Source organism: Podarcis raffonei, chromosome 3 (assembly GCF_027172205.1).
Source record: "Podarcis raffonei isolate rPodRaf1 chromosome 3, rPodRaf1.pri, whole genome shotgun sequence".
In the NCBI taxonomy this organism is placed as follows: domain Eukaryota; kingdom Metazoa; phylum Chordata; class Lepidosauria; order Squamata; family Lacertidae; genus Podarcis; species Podarcis raffonei.
Window position 1 is genome coordinate 96,216,297 of NC_070604.1, and position 14,385 is coordinate 96,230,681.

The following is a 14,385-nucleotide window of genomic DNA, read 5'->3' on the forward strand; positions in this document are numbered from 1 at the left end:
GAGAGGTTAATGCAGTTAAAGTTATTTCACAGTCCATTAAGGAGCTTACGGTGACCTCGTGACCTTTGAGCCAACAACACGGAATCCATTATCATCACAATGGAAGTGGCGGAGGGTTCGGCTGACTTGACAATGGGCCCGGGAAATCCCAAGTCAGTACTTAGGGTTACCCCCACCCCCTTTCCTTTCCTTTCCGTTCCTTTTATTTTAAAAAAAATTAAAATAAAAAAATAACCAGCCCATGCTCATTTCTTTCTGCTTCTTTGGTACTGCTATTAATATGCCTTCCTGTAATTTGTAACATTAACATTGCTAAAGGTACAGGAAAGGACACCGAAATGAAGATGTCAGAACTGCTGACTTAGTTCGGCGTATGATAATATGGGCTACATATGGAAATGGTCGAGAGATAACTAGAAAGGTTGAGATGAAAACAGTAAAGAAACTCCGTGGAAATGATGATAAATTATCGAAGCCTGAAAAATCTATTTCGGCACATTTTTATTTCTCTCTGTTTTTTAAAGCCCTGTGTTTAAACGCATTCTTGTCGACTGCATCCCAATGTGTGTGTACTTTACTTATGCAAATAGTATTTCTGTTGCTGTATCTTTTGAGTTTTATCGATCAGCAGAATTCTGCATAGGATACCCTTGCAAGCTCAGTCATCTAACACAACCTATTGCTAACCTTTCTTAAAGATGGAGCTTTCTGAAACATGCTGCCAATCAAACCGAAATTTGTAAGTTGGAAGAAACATTTTAATTAAGGAATTTTAAACACAACATTTCTCTCATGTTTTGTTTTAAATGATAAACATAGCTATTTCTGCTTGCTTAGAAAATAAAATAACATTCAATTACCCTTTACTGCATGTTCAGTTGGTAACAATAAATCTGTTTGTTAATGCTAATAATAATGGTACTTTTTTAAAAAAAAGGGATTTTCAATAAATGGTCATGAAATTTAATCATCCCAGTAAATTAAATGTAAACTTCTCAAAAATCAGTAAACACAGGGATCTTGAGTAAGCAGAAATATGAGAAAGGGGTGTTGATATAGGGGAAAATTATAATAAAGTTTTATAACAGCATTAAAAATTGTTTTGTAACTAATGTATAATAACATATTTAATCACTTTAGTTACTGGGGAGCAAGCCTCACTGAACTCAGTCAGACGTATCTCTGAGTAGACATGTATAGGATTGCAGTATTGATCAAACATATAGGACAGCAACACTGCAATCATGTGCATGTCTACTCAGAAGTAAACCCAACTGAGTTCAATGGGTGTTACTCCCAGGTAGGTGTGTATAGGATTGCAAATCAAGGCTTGTATTAATCAAGCTGCATAGTAACTTTTTAAGATAAGACTGTTAGAAGGGATTGCACATGAATATTAACTACTTAATTTGCAGGAAAGTAGCATGATCTCCTATCTTGCTTCAAAAATACATAAATGGTTGGAAAAGTTGTTGTTTGCTACTGAAGTTAAAAAAAAAAAGCCAGTGATTGGGAAGCATTTTAAACACACGTGGGTCATCAAACTTCTGAGCTAGGAGAAAGCGCTTCTGATCATGCAAGGCAGAGCATCCTATTTTTGTCAATCTTCATACCTCCTGTGACCCCCTCCTGTAACCCCCTCTTGAGGGTTGGTGGACTTCCCTGAACTCTGAAGTTCAGTTGCAAGAGTTCTCTGCAGCATGTTTATAGGAGGGCTCCAAATTCTGCACTGAGTTGTGCTGTGCCGCGTGCCCCTCACAATGGAAGCTTTTGCAAACAGAAGAGGCAAGCGGTTTTTGCAAAGTCCCCCTTTTGTCTGCAGCCCTGTGCGCTGTCTTGTAGGGGAAGGGCGGTAGCTCAAGAGGTAGACTGGATCCACTTTGCATGCTGAAGGTTCAATCCCTTGTGTGGCGTTTGCCCATTCGTTTAGAGCCTGTCTGTACAGGGGAAAAGAAAGGGTTAAAAATGTAGAGCAATAGGAAAGCTGGAGGGCGGAGCCTAGATGTGTATAAAAGGGCTTAGCCTGAGGTTTGTTTGAGTTGTTGGTGGGTAGTTGGTTGGTTGTAGTGGGTTGGCTGGTTGAGAAAGGCAATTGGAGAAGCAGTTGGCAGGCAGTTGGAAATAGAGAGACAGTTAGGGCAGTGGGTTCTTGAGTGAGGGGAGGTAGAAGAGATAGAGAGAGGAAAATAAGACTAAGAAAGTAAAGAGTAACAACATTTGTTTGTTTGTGTCTGAAGTAAAATACCCTCTTCTTTATTAACTTGAGAATCTGACTGAGATTGAAGTGATTTTACCTGGTTGGTGGTAGTAGATTAGTGGTGTATGGGTCAATAGTCCGTGAGACGACTGGGGGCTCTGTACGAATGCCACACCTTGCGTCTCCAGTGAGCACTGAGAATGTTCACCATTAGAAATCCTGGAGAGCGGCAGCCAGTCGACGTAAACAACACTGAGCGAGACGGATCAGTGGTCTGACTCAGCAGCTTTCCATATTCCTCCAACACCACTACCAAAAGTCACACCAACTGTCTGGACCAGGTCTTGGGGGCCATGGGGAGCTGTCTCCCCGATGCACTGCTCACAGAAGCATCCACTGGATGTCAGAACTTTCTGTAAGTGGAGGGGCACAACTGGATATAATCTGTTTGATTTGAAAGCAGAATCCCTAATACACAGAGGTCTAGCTGTGCATAAAAAAACCTATTGCCTACACATGGGTCATCCATCAGGGCTATTTCCACAAGTGCAGGAGGGTGTAGCACAAGGAATAATTTTCTGTATTCAGCACCAAGCAAACAGGAGATTGAATCCAGGCAAGTACCACATGCCAGTCCCATTCCTCCCTCCTCTAGAAGGGTTAAGCCACCATTTGGGAAGGAGGGGCAATGGTGGCTTATAGGTAATATCTGAAGAGGGTCCCACCCCTCTTCATCATTCTCATTAGCCTCAAACATAGAGCGTGATCTCCTCAAGCAATGAATCTCCTTTGTTTGCAGAGGATCACTATACATTTTAAAGCCTCCCCAACTATGGGGCGTATGGGGAGGGAGTATGGGGAGCTTCCACAAGACCTGAAGACTCTTCAGTCAGTCCACAAGGTCACCCTCCAACTCATGTCGCAAGAATGGTGATGAAGGGGCAGAGCAAGCTCACTAACACCCTTTACATGCTAACTTAACCCTTGCAGGTTAGAGGGGGCTCTGGTAATTAGGCATTAAAAATTTGTCTACTCATTTATACCAGAGGTGGGGGACCTGTAGCCCTCCAGATGTTGGGGACCAATTCCCATCAGCCCAGCCAGCACGACCAATGGTAAGGGATGCTGGGAGCTGTCATTCAAAACATCTGGTGGGCCACAGGTTCCCCAGCCCTGATTTTTACCTACATCTATTTTATATACTTCAAAATGTATCATTCAAACTACAGTCTGTGCTGGCTTCCCAGTTAGCATCAAATTCTACAGTTTGACTGTGGATGAACAAAACACATGTGTGAAACCAGCTTAGTCCTAGCTGGCCTGCTCCCTACCAGAGGTATGTTCTGTGTTTTGTCATGTTTTCACCATGGATTGGTGCTCTATTTATTACATGTGTGGGGAACCTTTGCCCCCCCCCCAGATGTTGCTGAACTACAACTCCCATCAGCCACAGCAAGCACAGCCAATTACCAAGGATAATGGAAGTTGTAGTTTATCAACATCTGGAAGGTCAAAGATTTCCCACACGTGATTTATTAGGTGATTCGTGGAACTTCTAATTGTGCATTTTATGTCTTTAAGTATATGATGTGTCTAAGTTATTAAATCATTTTGGCAAATGTATTTCTTATTTTAAAAAAATATGTGTGATAGGAGGGAGCATGGCTCCAGAGTGAGCTGTACATGCATCCTCTTGTGTGGAAATCTGTTTTACATAAATGTGTGGCTGAGAGATGTTGTCTTTTGTGTGTGACAGAGTTGCTGTTTTCGAACAATATGTTTACAAGAAGGTTGAATCTGTGTTCCCGGGAATGAAAGTATCAAATGTAGCAAGGCTGCACATAGCATCCTTGAGTGATCTAGGAGGTTTTTTTTAAAAAAATAATAATATTAAAAGCTGTTCAAGCCTTGATTTTAAGATTTTTTGTGACAGCAAAATTGCCACTGTCAACATAAAGGCAAAATATAAACCTGAAAGGAGCGGCAGGGGTGCGGTGGGAGACAACTCCACAGCAAGTCTCGGCTTTCAGTGGCCAAAAATAAACCAGTTCTTGGCTGAAAGACATAAGTGCTATTGTGAAATTGATATCCCTTCTTGGCTTATTCCCAGACAATATGTTGCCTTTCTGGGGGCTGATCAATATGATTGATGTGATGTGTGAAATTCAGGAGGGAGCTCCCCTTTAATCAAGCCCACTGTCCTCGACAGATAGGCAGCTGCGGACTAACATGTTCTTCAAACTGTCTCCTCCCCGCTGCCCAAACGGAGGGGAAAAGGAAGAGCAAACTGCAAAAAGGGAACATGAGATGGCAGCAAGTGCGCAGTGCATTGGAGAAATCTGCACACACACACACCCCACTGCTCCAAGTGTCATAAACAAGCCACAAAAGATGGTCATTTCAGGCTACTTCGAAGGGACGGTGATGAAGTTGTTCCTATCTGCTTAGCAACTCAGCTTGGGAATCTGGCTGCTTTCCGAGAGCTTCCGCCCTCTCTTTCTCTGTTATAATATTGATTTGCTACTGGTATCAAATTTTTTTGGCTTGCGCAAAGATGAAATAAGTTGAGCTAAAAATATCAGAGGAAGGTTGCAACACTTTACTCTTTTAGACATGATGCAATTATCTGTGCAAAGAATTTTAAGTACCAGCTCTCCCCGGCAAGAAAACATTCCTGGGTTGCGAGCCTATAGCTTTTCCCTACGCTTATACAACAGAAGAGGCGCTGCTTGTGTTGAACGGCAGCGCTTTTGAAAGGAAGGGGGAACGATAGGGATTGTGTTCTTTCAAAACCAAGCAGCAATTAAATTGTTAATGCTTTCCCCCTAGATGGTGTTACAAATTAAACCGATTACATTGAATCGATTAACATTACAGGAGGGTCTTCCTTTTTAATAATAAGTTTTAAAAGGTTTCCCATGGTTGTTTCGGAGGTACGAACCTCATTTTGTTAACCTTTCCATGTGTTGCAAGATTCACCGATCACCACCTGGTGCCAGATTGCCGACTAATTATGTCATAAGCAATCTCCTAACCATGTGTAGTTAGCTCTGCCTGGAAAAGATAGAGCACCTTAAATGGCTGAATACTTTTCTCAGAGGAGCATTTTGAACCATCGACAGACAGCTGAAGAGAACAACGAAGAGAGCAAGGGCAGGTGAATAACAGTTGGCTCCTCAGATCCCTCGATGGAACGTGTTCTTTTCCCAAGATCTCAGACAGAAGCACCCATCAGGAATCTCAGCTAGAGTTCCAAAGGCAGAGCATCCATTGAGCCTGGTTTCAATAATGGAAAGGTGGACTACAAATGTATGTATGTATGTATGTATGTATGTATAAAATTCCCACCAACCCCAGCCAGCATGGTCAATAGCCAGGAATGATGGGAGTTGTAGTCCAACAACTTCTGGGGATCCACATGCTCGCCATCTCTTCCCTGTAAGCACTAGCAGTTCCCTCTGAGGCAAGGACACCAAAAAGATAACAGGGGCTATGTAAACTCTCAGTTTACTCCGAACTTCTGCTGGTTGTAGGTATGACCCAATCTGAACTTTGCCTGTGGATTTCTCTTTGCTTCTTTTGGAGCTGTCCATGGTACTGCTTCCTTGCTGATCAGACTCTCAGTTGCTTCTTACTTCAACACCAGTGAAGGGTCAGTTTCCTGATGGCAACCAGCTATGGCACTTGCAATTTTGTCCTCCAAGAGATTAGAACGTCACGGGGGTGCTCCAGAGGAATGACCCTCCCTCTACTCTAGCATATGTTGCCTGAGGCACTTTCTTCGCTCTGTTTCGTACCCTCCTCACGTTCCATTTTGTTTATTCCTGGACCTTTCCCTACTGCTCATAATGGCTTCCGACTCTCCCATCTTGTTCCCAACAACCATTTATTGCATGCTGCCATTCATACCTACTCACAAATCCATAATAATTCCACCGAAATGTGTGTATGATACCAGTTCTTTAAAGACTTTTCAGAGGCAAGGCCTTGCCTCCTAAAGCAGATGGGCAATCAAACCTGGATAAAGAGGCTCGTGTCCTTCAATCAAAGGAGCAGAAATAATGAATTTCACTGAAAACTGTGTTGTCCAATGGGCAAGAAAATTACTAACTTTCTTTTGCAGAGGTGAGCTACAACTTGCAACTGTTTTATTCCCAGAAACCATGCAGCCCAACGTGATAAGAGGAAGTATTACAAAGTAATTAAACATTTCAAATGAGAATCAGTTCAGCAAGCCACATATGTGGAGTGAGTCGACACACCCACACTTACAGTGATTGTATACTAATAATAGTGGCATTGGTGGTTGTGTTAATGATCACTGTTTGGAAATAGCTGTGGAGGATGAGTATCCCATTAAATGCAGGTTCACTAAAGTCAAGCACAAGGATTTCACACGCTGAGAGGAGTTGGGCCACTTTGGCGTGTACTGCAGATAATGTCTAAAGCACAAAGGCTGCCAAAATCTTATTTGTCCTTCAGATGAAGTCCATATTGACTGTCTAAAAAAAAACCTACCCAGCAACCCACCCTCTTTGTATGAGCCATTATTTTCAAATTGTTTCCCAACTTATACTGCAGTTGAAAATTGGACAGCTCTTCAATGGTGGCTGCATTTCAATTGATTATCAATACAGTTTTTCAGAATTAAGAATATTGTTCTATTCTTTTCCTTGGCATCATGTTGACTTTGTGTGGTGGTCATTTCAATATTGCTGTACAATTTTGTGTTGGACTCTTTGGCATTAAGATAACGCACGAGAGAATCAATTAGATTTATTATCTCCCCTCAAAGGGTACGGTAGGCGATAAGGCAAACTCTATACATAATGTAGGATTTATTTTCAAGGGCTTCTATGATTACATAGCTGCAGTTATCCAGGTGCAACTTGGAGTGTCACATACAGATGCCTGGAAGTTTCTGTTTAAAACACAACGAATCAGGACTGCATTATAAAGGGTTTCCATGGTGAGTTTGCATGGACAATTTATACAGGGAAAGGACACCAAGAGGTGAGACTCTTCCAGATGGATGAAAAGGCCTTTGCCATAGATGTTGTATTGTTTTAAAATCTATTTTCAGGATTTTTGTTTTGTTTTGTAAATTGCCTTGACCCACATAGAGAAGGCAATTTGGAAATTAATACATAAGTATTACAATAAAAATTCATTGCAACTTAGGAAGCTGTCTAGTACCATCAGCCTGTAAGTCCATCTAGTTCAGTTTTGTCTACATTGGTAGCAATCCCTCCAGAGTTTCAGGCTCTGCCTAGAGATGTCAAGGATGGAAACTCGAACCCTCTACAATCAAAGCAGGTGTTCTACCACTGAGCTACAGTCCCTCTTAGCAGTGCTCCTCCTTGTGGTAGAAGAGAAGCAAGATAATAGGAAAGGAACTATTTGTTTCAAGCAGAAACATCTCACATACTTGTGCCTCTGAGTTGCTTCTGACATGATAGAAGACTTTCCAAAGAGAGAGTGTGGATGCTTTTACACTGAAATGTTATATGGAGTTTTACCACCCATGAGCTGTGCCCAACAGAATGCAGGGCTCCTTTTTGCCAAGTGGAAGCACACTTATAAAAATGAAAAGCTGTAAATGGATTTGCAGTCCATATCTAACTTGCTGGTTTCTGCTACTTGAGATGCCATTACTGGTTTTGGGTTGCTTCGTAAATGGCAGTTGATGCTTTTGCAGCACTGGATACAATTTTGTGCTTTCCCCTTATTAATTACTTATTTATTCAATTTCTGTACTCCCCTTCATTGTGAGGATAACAGGGCCATTTACAATATAAAGTGAACTAGGCTAGAAGTGCTCCTCAATATCAGCTTCTGCTATATTCTCATAGCAAGGAGAACCTCCTCAGAGGTTTCCCAAACTTCTAACATTCCCAGTTACAGTGTTCCATCACTTTCCCTTCTGAGAGAATGCCCTACTTCTGTTTTCTTCTTCCTTTTATACTACTACTAGACATTCTTATTTGGAATAATTTCTGAATTTGGTTTAATGAGTGACTTCGGTTAGAACAAGCCTCAGTTCCCTATGTTTGGGTGTAACATGGAACTGTGGTTTGCTCATGGCATCGTCACAGCCATGTTTGACAGATATATTTCAGACCCAACTCTCTTATCACTAGGCTGCACTGGTTATGGTTTTAGAACCCAAATTTGAAATAGTGAGTAAAATATGAAACTCATCGCTGATTACTCATCTGTGAATTAGATTTCTTTTGGAAGAAATAGATGCACAACATATGTAGCAGGGAAACAGCCTTCACAAGTCCCAGTTCTGTAAATGAAGCATCAGATATAATGAAAAGCTTGGTTGGAGACATATTTGTCTGTTAATTGTTGTTATAGTTAATATTTTTTAGAAACAGAAATGCTTTTAAAGATAAATACCTCTAATGCATCTATTGATTTCCTTTATTTAAACTATTAATAAACTGACTCAAACAGTCTCTTTTTTAAAAAAAGAGAAGGGAATAAAATAGGATGCAGGTACCCACAAAATGTTTTCTGTGTATTTCCAAGCGGTTTATGTATTAAAACTGGAATTAAAACTGATTGGCTGATAATGAGTGCAGATGCTGACCTTTGGAGAGATTTATTAGTCCTGCAAACGATGAACTGGGCTCCCTGCACCTTGTGACCTTGACAGAGATACAGAATAACCTATGGTATATTTAACCCTTTCTGGGTGCTAAAAATAGATTCGGGGGGGGACACGAGCAAGTTTTTAAATAATAGAATTATCAGTGAGTTAAATGTTACTGCTAGATCAAAAAGTGAGATTTTGGTGAGGAAAGAGAGTGCTATGATCAGCTGATTCTCCAGCACTATTTTGGAACCTTGCAGATTCCTTTTTTCTGCATGATATACAGTGGTACCTCAGGTTAAGTACTTAATTCGTTCTGGAGGTCCGTACTTAACCTGAAACTGTTCTTAACCTGAAGCACCACTTTAGCCAATGGGGCCTCCTGCTGCCACTGCACCGCCAGAGCACGATTTCTGTTCTTATCCTGAAGCAAAGTTCTTAACCTGAAGCACTATTTCTGGGTTAGCGGATTCTGTAACCTGAAGCGTATGTAACCTGAAGCATATGTAACCTGAGGTACTACTGTATCAGAGAGAGAGAAAAACTTGTGTGTGTGATACATTCTTGTAAACTCTAAACTATTCAGGTAGAGCTATTAATTTTTCTGGAAGAAACATAGCCACCTTTTTGTGATTGTACTAAATTAAGATTTCTTTCCCACCTGACACCAAGGGTTTTTAATATATGAATTAGCTCATTAAAAAAAAAAAGTTAACACCCCACCACAAGAATGTCCTATGTCCCTGTTGTAATGTTTTATCATGATCACTTCTGAATCTAGTGGTACCTTCGTTGTCGAACGGCTTGGCTCCCAAACAAATCGGCTCCCAAACACCGCACACCCAGAAGTAAGTGTTCCTGTTTGTGAAGCCGAACGTTTTTTGGAAGCCGAACATCTGACGTGGCTTCCGCAGCTTCCAATTGAGTACAGGAAGCTCCTGCAGCAAATCGGAAGCTCTGCCTTTGTTTTCTAAAGGTTCCAGGAGTCGACGGACTCCTGGAACGAATTAAGTTCGACAACCAAGGTACCACTGTATTTGCAACATGAGACACTATCCTTCCCCTTGGGAATTCAATTCTCATGGAGGCCCCAGGTCACATTTCTCAAAATAAAATTCCAGGGTGTCATCAGTGCCTAGAAATTCAGTAGAGAACCCCGAATCAGTGATATCAATATATATAAAGAGAGAATTGCAAAGCATTGGCCAGGGTGGGGGAAGTTATTGACTGCCTCCGCTCTGGCAGGGTTCCACTGGAGAGCCAGTGTGATGTAGTGGTTAAGAGTGGTAATCTGGTAATCTGGTGAACTGGGTTCGATTCCCCGCTCCTCCACATGCAGCTGCTGGGTGACCTTGGGCTAGTCACACTTCTCTGAAGTCTCTCAGCCCCACTCACCTCACAGAGTGTTTGTTGTGGGGGAGGAAGGGAAAGGAGAATGTTAGCCGCTTTGAGACTCCTTCGGGTAGTGATAAAGCGGGACATCAAATCCAAACTCCTCCTCCTCCTCCTTCCTGAGGGTTTCGTTGCAAACACAACTGCCGGCTGCAAGCACCAACTCATCCTCCTCCCTGAGCTTGGTGGTGGCAGTGCTGGAGGGAGGAAACAGGACATTCTGGGATCATATCAGAAGCCAGGCTGTAATTACAGGAATGTCCCAGTAAAACTGGGACACTAGAAGGGTATGCCCTCTTCCTATAGGCCCAATCTACACACCCAGACAGATGAAGAGAACTAGGTGAGTAGAAGATGCAACGCCTTCTTGCTCCTTCCACTGCTCACTTGCTCAGCAGCAGCAAGGAGCAGCAGCAACAGGGCTAGAAGGCGCCAGCTAATAGAAGTGGAGGGCCCTGGTGGGGCACGGCCTTGTCTATTGCCTGATGATGCTCACTACTGGTGCCAGTCCTCAGAAATTGCCTGCAGTGAACTATTTTTAAGATCTGCAACCAGTGTATTTGACTCAGTGGAACTTACTTTGAAATGAACGTGCAAGTCTCTCATGTCAACATGCCCTGCCAAAGTAAACATACCCTATGCCAAAACCTTCTGAAACTGATCGTTTGCATTTAGTGTTGGTTTAGCACCCATTCCATAGCCTAAAGTCTCTCTACCCAAGCTGACCAGGGTGGTCTCCACATTTGCATTAGAATTCACAAGGCTTATTGTCTTGGATGATTTCAATGATCATATCATGTTCATACCTGGTTGGAACAATTCGGGTTTTCATAGCCATGGGCCTGTCCCAAATGATTTTTAGTTTTTTGAACCCTTTACAAATGCTTTCAAATAAATGAATGAATGAAATAGGACCTGTTCCCATAAGCTGGGCCTTGTTTGTTTTTCTGGATAGGGAAAAGATGATCTGAGAGTGTTGGAAGTTGATATGTTTCCCCTTGTCCTGGACAGATCATTGCCTGGTCAGGTTCAGATTCTGGACAACTGTATAAGCACACAACCTCAGTATTTGAACTGCTGGGCTGGATGTAAATGTTCCTTTATTTCCAAATGAAGCATACAAGTTCGGTCCATCCGGCTAAATCTATTCTGAGAATGCAACAACTGGTTACACGGGCATCTCATAGATAAGAGCAGGGTTGTTTTTGCTCTGCTTCGGGAAGCTCTGTGATCAAGACGGCAATCTGTTTTGTCTGTTGCCTCTGACAGTATCAGAGGGGACCTGGCTCGGCTAGATTGATTGGTACCTCCAGCTTAGCCATTTCCGTGCAGAATGGCTAGGTTTTTTGCCTAATGATGTTACATTTGTCCTGCAGATGATGTAGAGCATGCTACAGAGAATGAACAGCTCAGCTCTGATCGCTCCTTATTTGGCAAGCACTCACATTTCACACCAACCCACCTCAGCCCCATTAATATTATATATAGATACCCTTGTCACAGATTTACATTCGGTGATCCGAAATCAGGACGGAAAGGGTGAAATGTATGAGGGGGGTAGGGGTGAGGAGGTGAGCTGATTTATTATAGGGAATGTTGAAGAATAAAAAGAAAGTGATCAAATTTATATTAATGCTCTGACCTACATTCTCAAGCACTGTTTCTCTCTCTTTTTCCCCCAAACACAAACACACACACAATGCAGAACTAAAGCTTCCATAGCTATGCCTCCATATGATAGATTTCTTTCGAGCAGGGGTAGACAATGTGGGGGTCCCCAGATATCCGGTAATACTGCTCCCATCATTCCTGACCATTGACTATGGTGGCTGGGGCTGATGGGATTTGTAGTCCACAACACAACAAAGGCACCATGTTGGCTAACCCCTGTTTTAAGAATAAAATCTGCTGCTTTAGCTGTGCCATTTGTTATTCCCAGTGTTAGCTTCTCCACAACTTAATGAATGCTTTCTTATTTTCATCTCTTTCTCTTATTAAGGTTTGGAAATGGGGTCAGATCAAGATAAAGCTGGCTGAATTTAGTTCTCTCTCTAGCAACTCAAGAATGGGCCTTTTCTGTGGTGGCTCCCTGTTTGTGGAATGCTCCCCAAGGAGCGTCACCTGGTGCCTTCATTACATATCTTTAGGCACCAGGCCAAAAATATTCCTTTTCTCCCAGGCCTTTGGCTAATTAAACAATCTATGACCTTTTAATTGTGCTTGTGGGAGGTGGGTTATTGGTTTGTTGTTGTTTTCTGTTGTGTCTTTTGTGTTCTCATTTTGTATTTTTATTTTCTAAACTGGCTTGTGATCTTTCAATGGTTGTATACAAATTTAGTAAATCATCATCATCATCATCAATGGAATATAAGTACCCCAATACTACGGAAGTCATTAATAAATTGTTCCATTAATATCAATGCAACCTAAATTCAATAGCTTCGTCTGGATCCAACCCAAGTTTGGCACAAAATGCATTCATATTTTCAAATGGTCCTTGAGAATATTGCATTAAGTTCAATCATTGCTGGCAGGGTGGTAGTGTACTTGGTAAAGAGGCATCTCTGCAGCCAATTCACACATTACAATTTTACTGCTAAGATATTTTGAGTGTACACTTTAAGAGGCATAGTGTGATGGCACTAGCATGTATATCATGCACACCGATACTTGGTGGCAAATCCAGATTTGCTATTGTGCAAATTATTAATGACTCTCGGCCTTCTTTATATAGGCTATTACTCAGCATCTTTCCTTCCTTTTTCACCAGAGTTTGTTATAAACTCTCCAAGGTTATGGGCTGTACAAAGCTGTCATATCAATCTTAGAAGTGAACTGAATCAAAGTTTGAAATTTTACCTGCATTCATCCGTGGTGAACATATGACGTAGGAAGCTGCCAGAATACTGACTGACTCAGGCCACTGATTCTGCTCCTGCCCCATACCACCACCAATTTCTGGACACTCAGAACTTGATAACTTGAGAGAAAGGCACTATTCACGTGCAAATTAGGACTCATAAACTGAAAATTAAAATAAAGATGCAATATTAAAGGTGCCTGTAGGATGGCTAACTCTATCAAAATAAGTAGGACTTCGGAGGACACATATTTAGGATCTTAAGTAGTAATATTCTAGTTTAATGTCAATATTTAGTGGCCTGACTGCAGGCAGTGTTGGATGATATGGATTATTTGGTTGCATTTCAATACAGTTATGGAACAGAAACAGCCTTGGTTGCTCTGTTGGTTGCATCAGGGAATACAGTAAGTAGAAGACTACAACCCAGTGAGTTCTCCTAGACCTCTTAGCAGCATTTTCAGCCACCAATCATGGCATTTTCTTGGGCCAGTTATCTGGGCTGGGCTTAGGAGTCATGGTGATATACAGCATCTCTGATCCTTCCTGAGACGTCATCATGAGAGAGCAGCCTTTCTCCACCCAGTGACCATTGGTCTGTGGGGTGTTCAAATTCAATTCTGAAACTCATGTTATTTAATATCTATGTGGAGCTACTGGGAGGCATAATCTGGAAGCTTGGGCTGAAGTGCCATTGGTATGCAGACATTACTCAATTCTACCTCTGTTTCCCACCAACTCATCTCAGAGAGGCTCCTAAACCAGTGTTTGGAGGCCATTTTCAGATGTATGGGAAGGTGCAATCTGAAGCTTAATACAGAGGTGGGGATGTTGGACATGTTGCAAGTGGGGAAACTGGTAAACCCCAGAGAAAGGTGTTCAGCTTGTCCTTCATGAGGTTGCACTCACTCTGGAGGAACAAGTTTGCAGGTTGTAGGTACTGCTAGACTTATCGCTCACTGGGAAAGCTCAGATCATGACCAGGAGTGCCTTGTAGGAGCTTAGACTAGTACACCAACCACAACCCTATGTAGAGAAGTCAGATCACAACTCAGTTGACCATGCACTGTCACATCCAGTGCATGCCTTTGGGAATGGCTCTGGTACAAAATGCAGTCACCCTGTTACAGTAGACTCTTGGGTTATGTTACTCTTGAGTAACGTAAACTTTGGGTTGCGAAAGTGGCAAACTCGGAAGTATTGTTTCCGGGTTTTGCCACTCGTGCATGCGCAGAAGTGCTCTATTGCGCCACGCATGCGCGCAGAAGTAGCACCTCTGGATATGGATTCTTTGGGTGCGCACAGACCCTCGGAACAAATTAAATTTGTATCCAG

General features: G+C 42.1%; 1 long non-coding RNA gene across 1 annotated transcript in view; it reads left to right on the forward strand.

Moving 5' to 3' along the window:
- Positions 1–695: 695 nt before the first annotated feature.
- Positions 696–14,385, forward strand: part of LOC128411648 (uncharacterized) — a 32,671-nt gene continuing 18,981 nt past the window's right edge. Inside the window, exon 1 of the long non-coding RNA XR_008329866.1 lies at positions 696–739. This is a non-coding gene — a long non-coding RNA (uncharacterized LOC128411648). The remainder of the gene's footprint in view (positions 740–14,385) is intronic.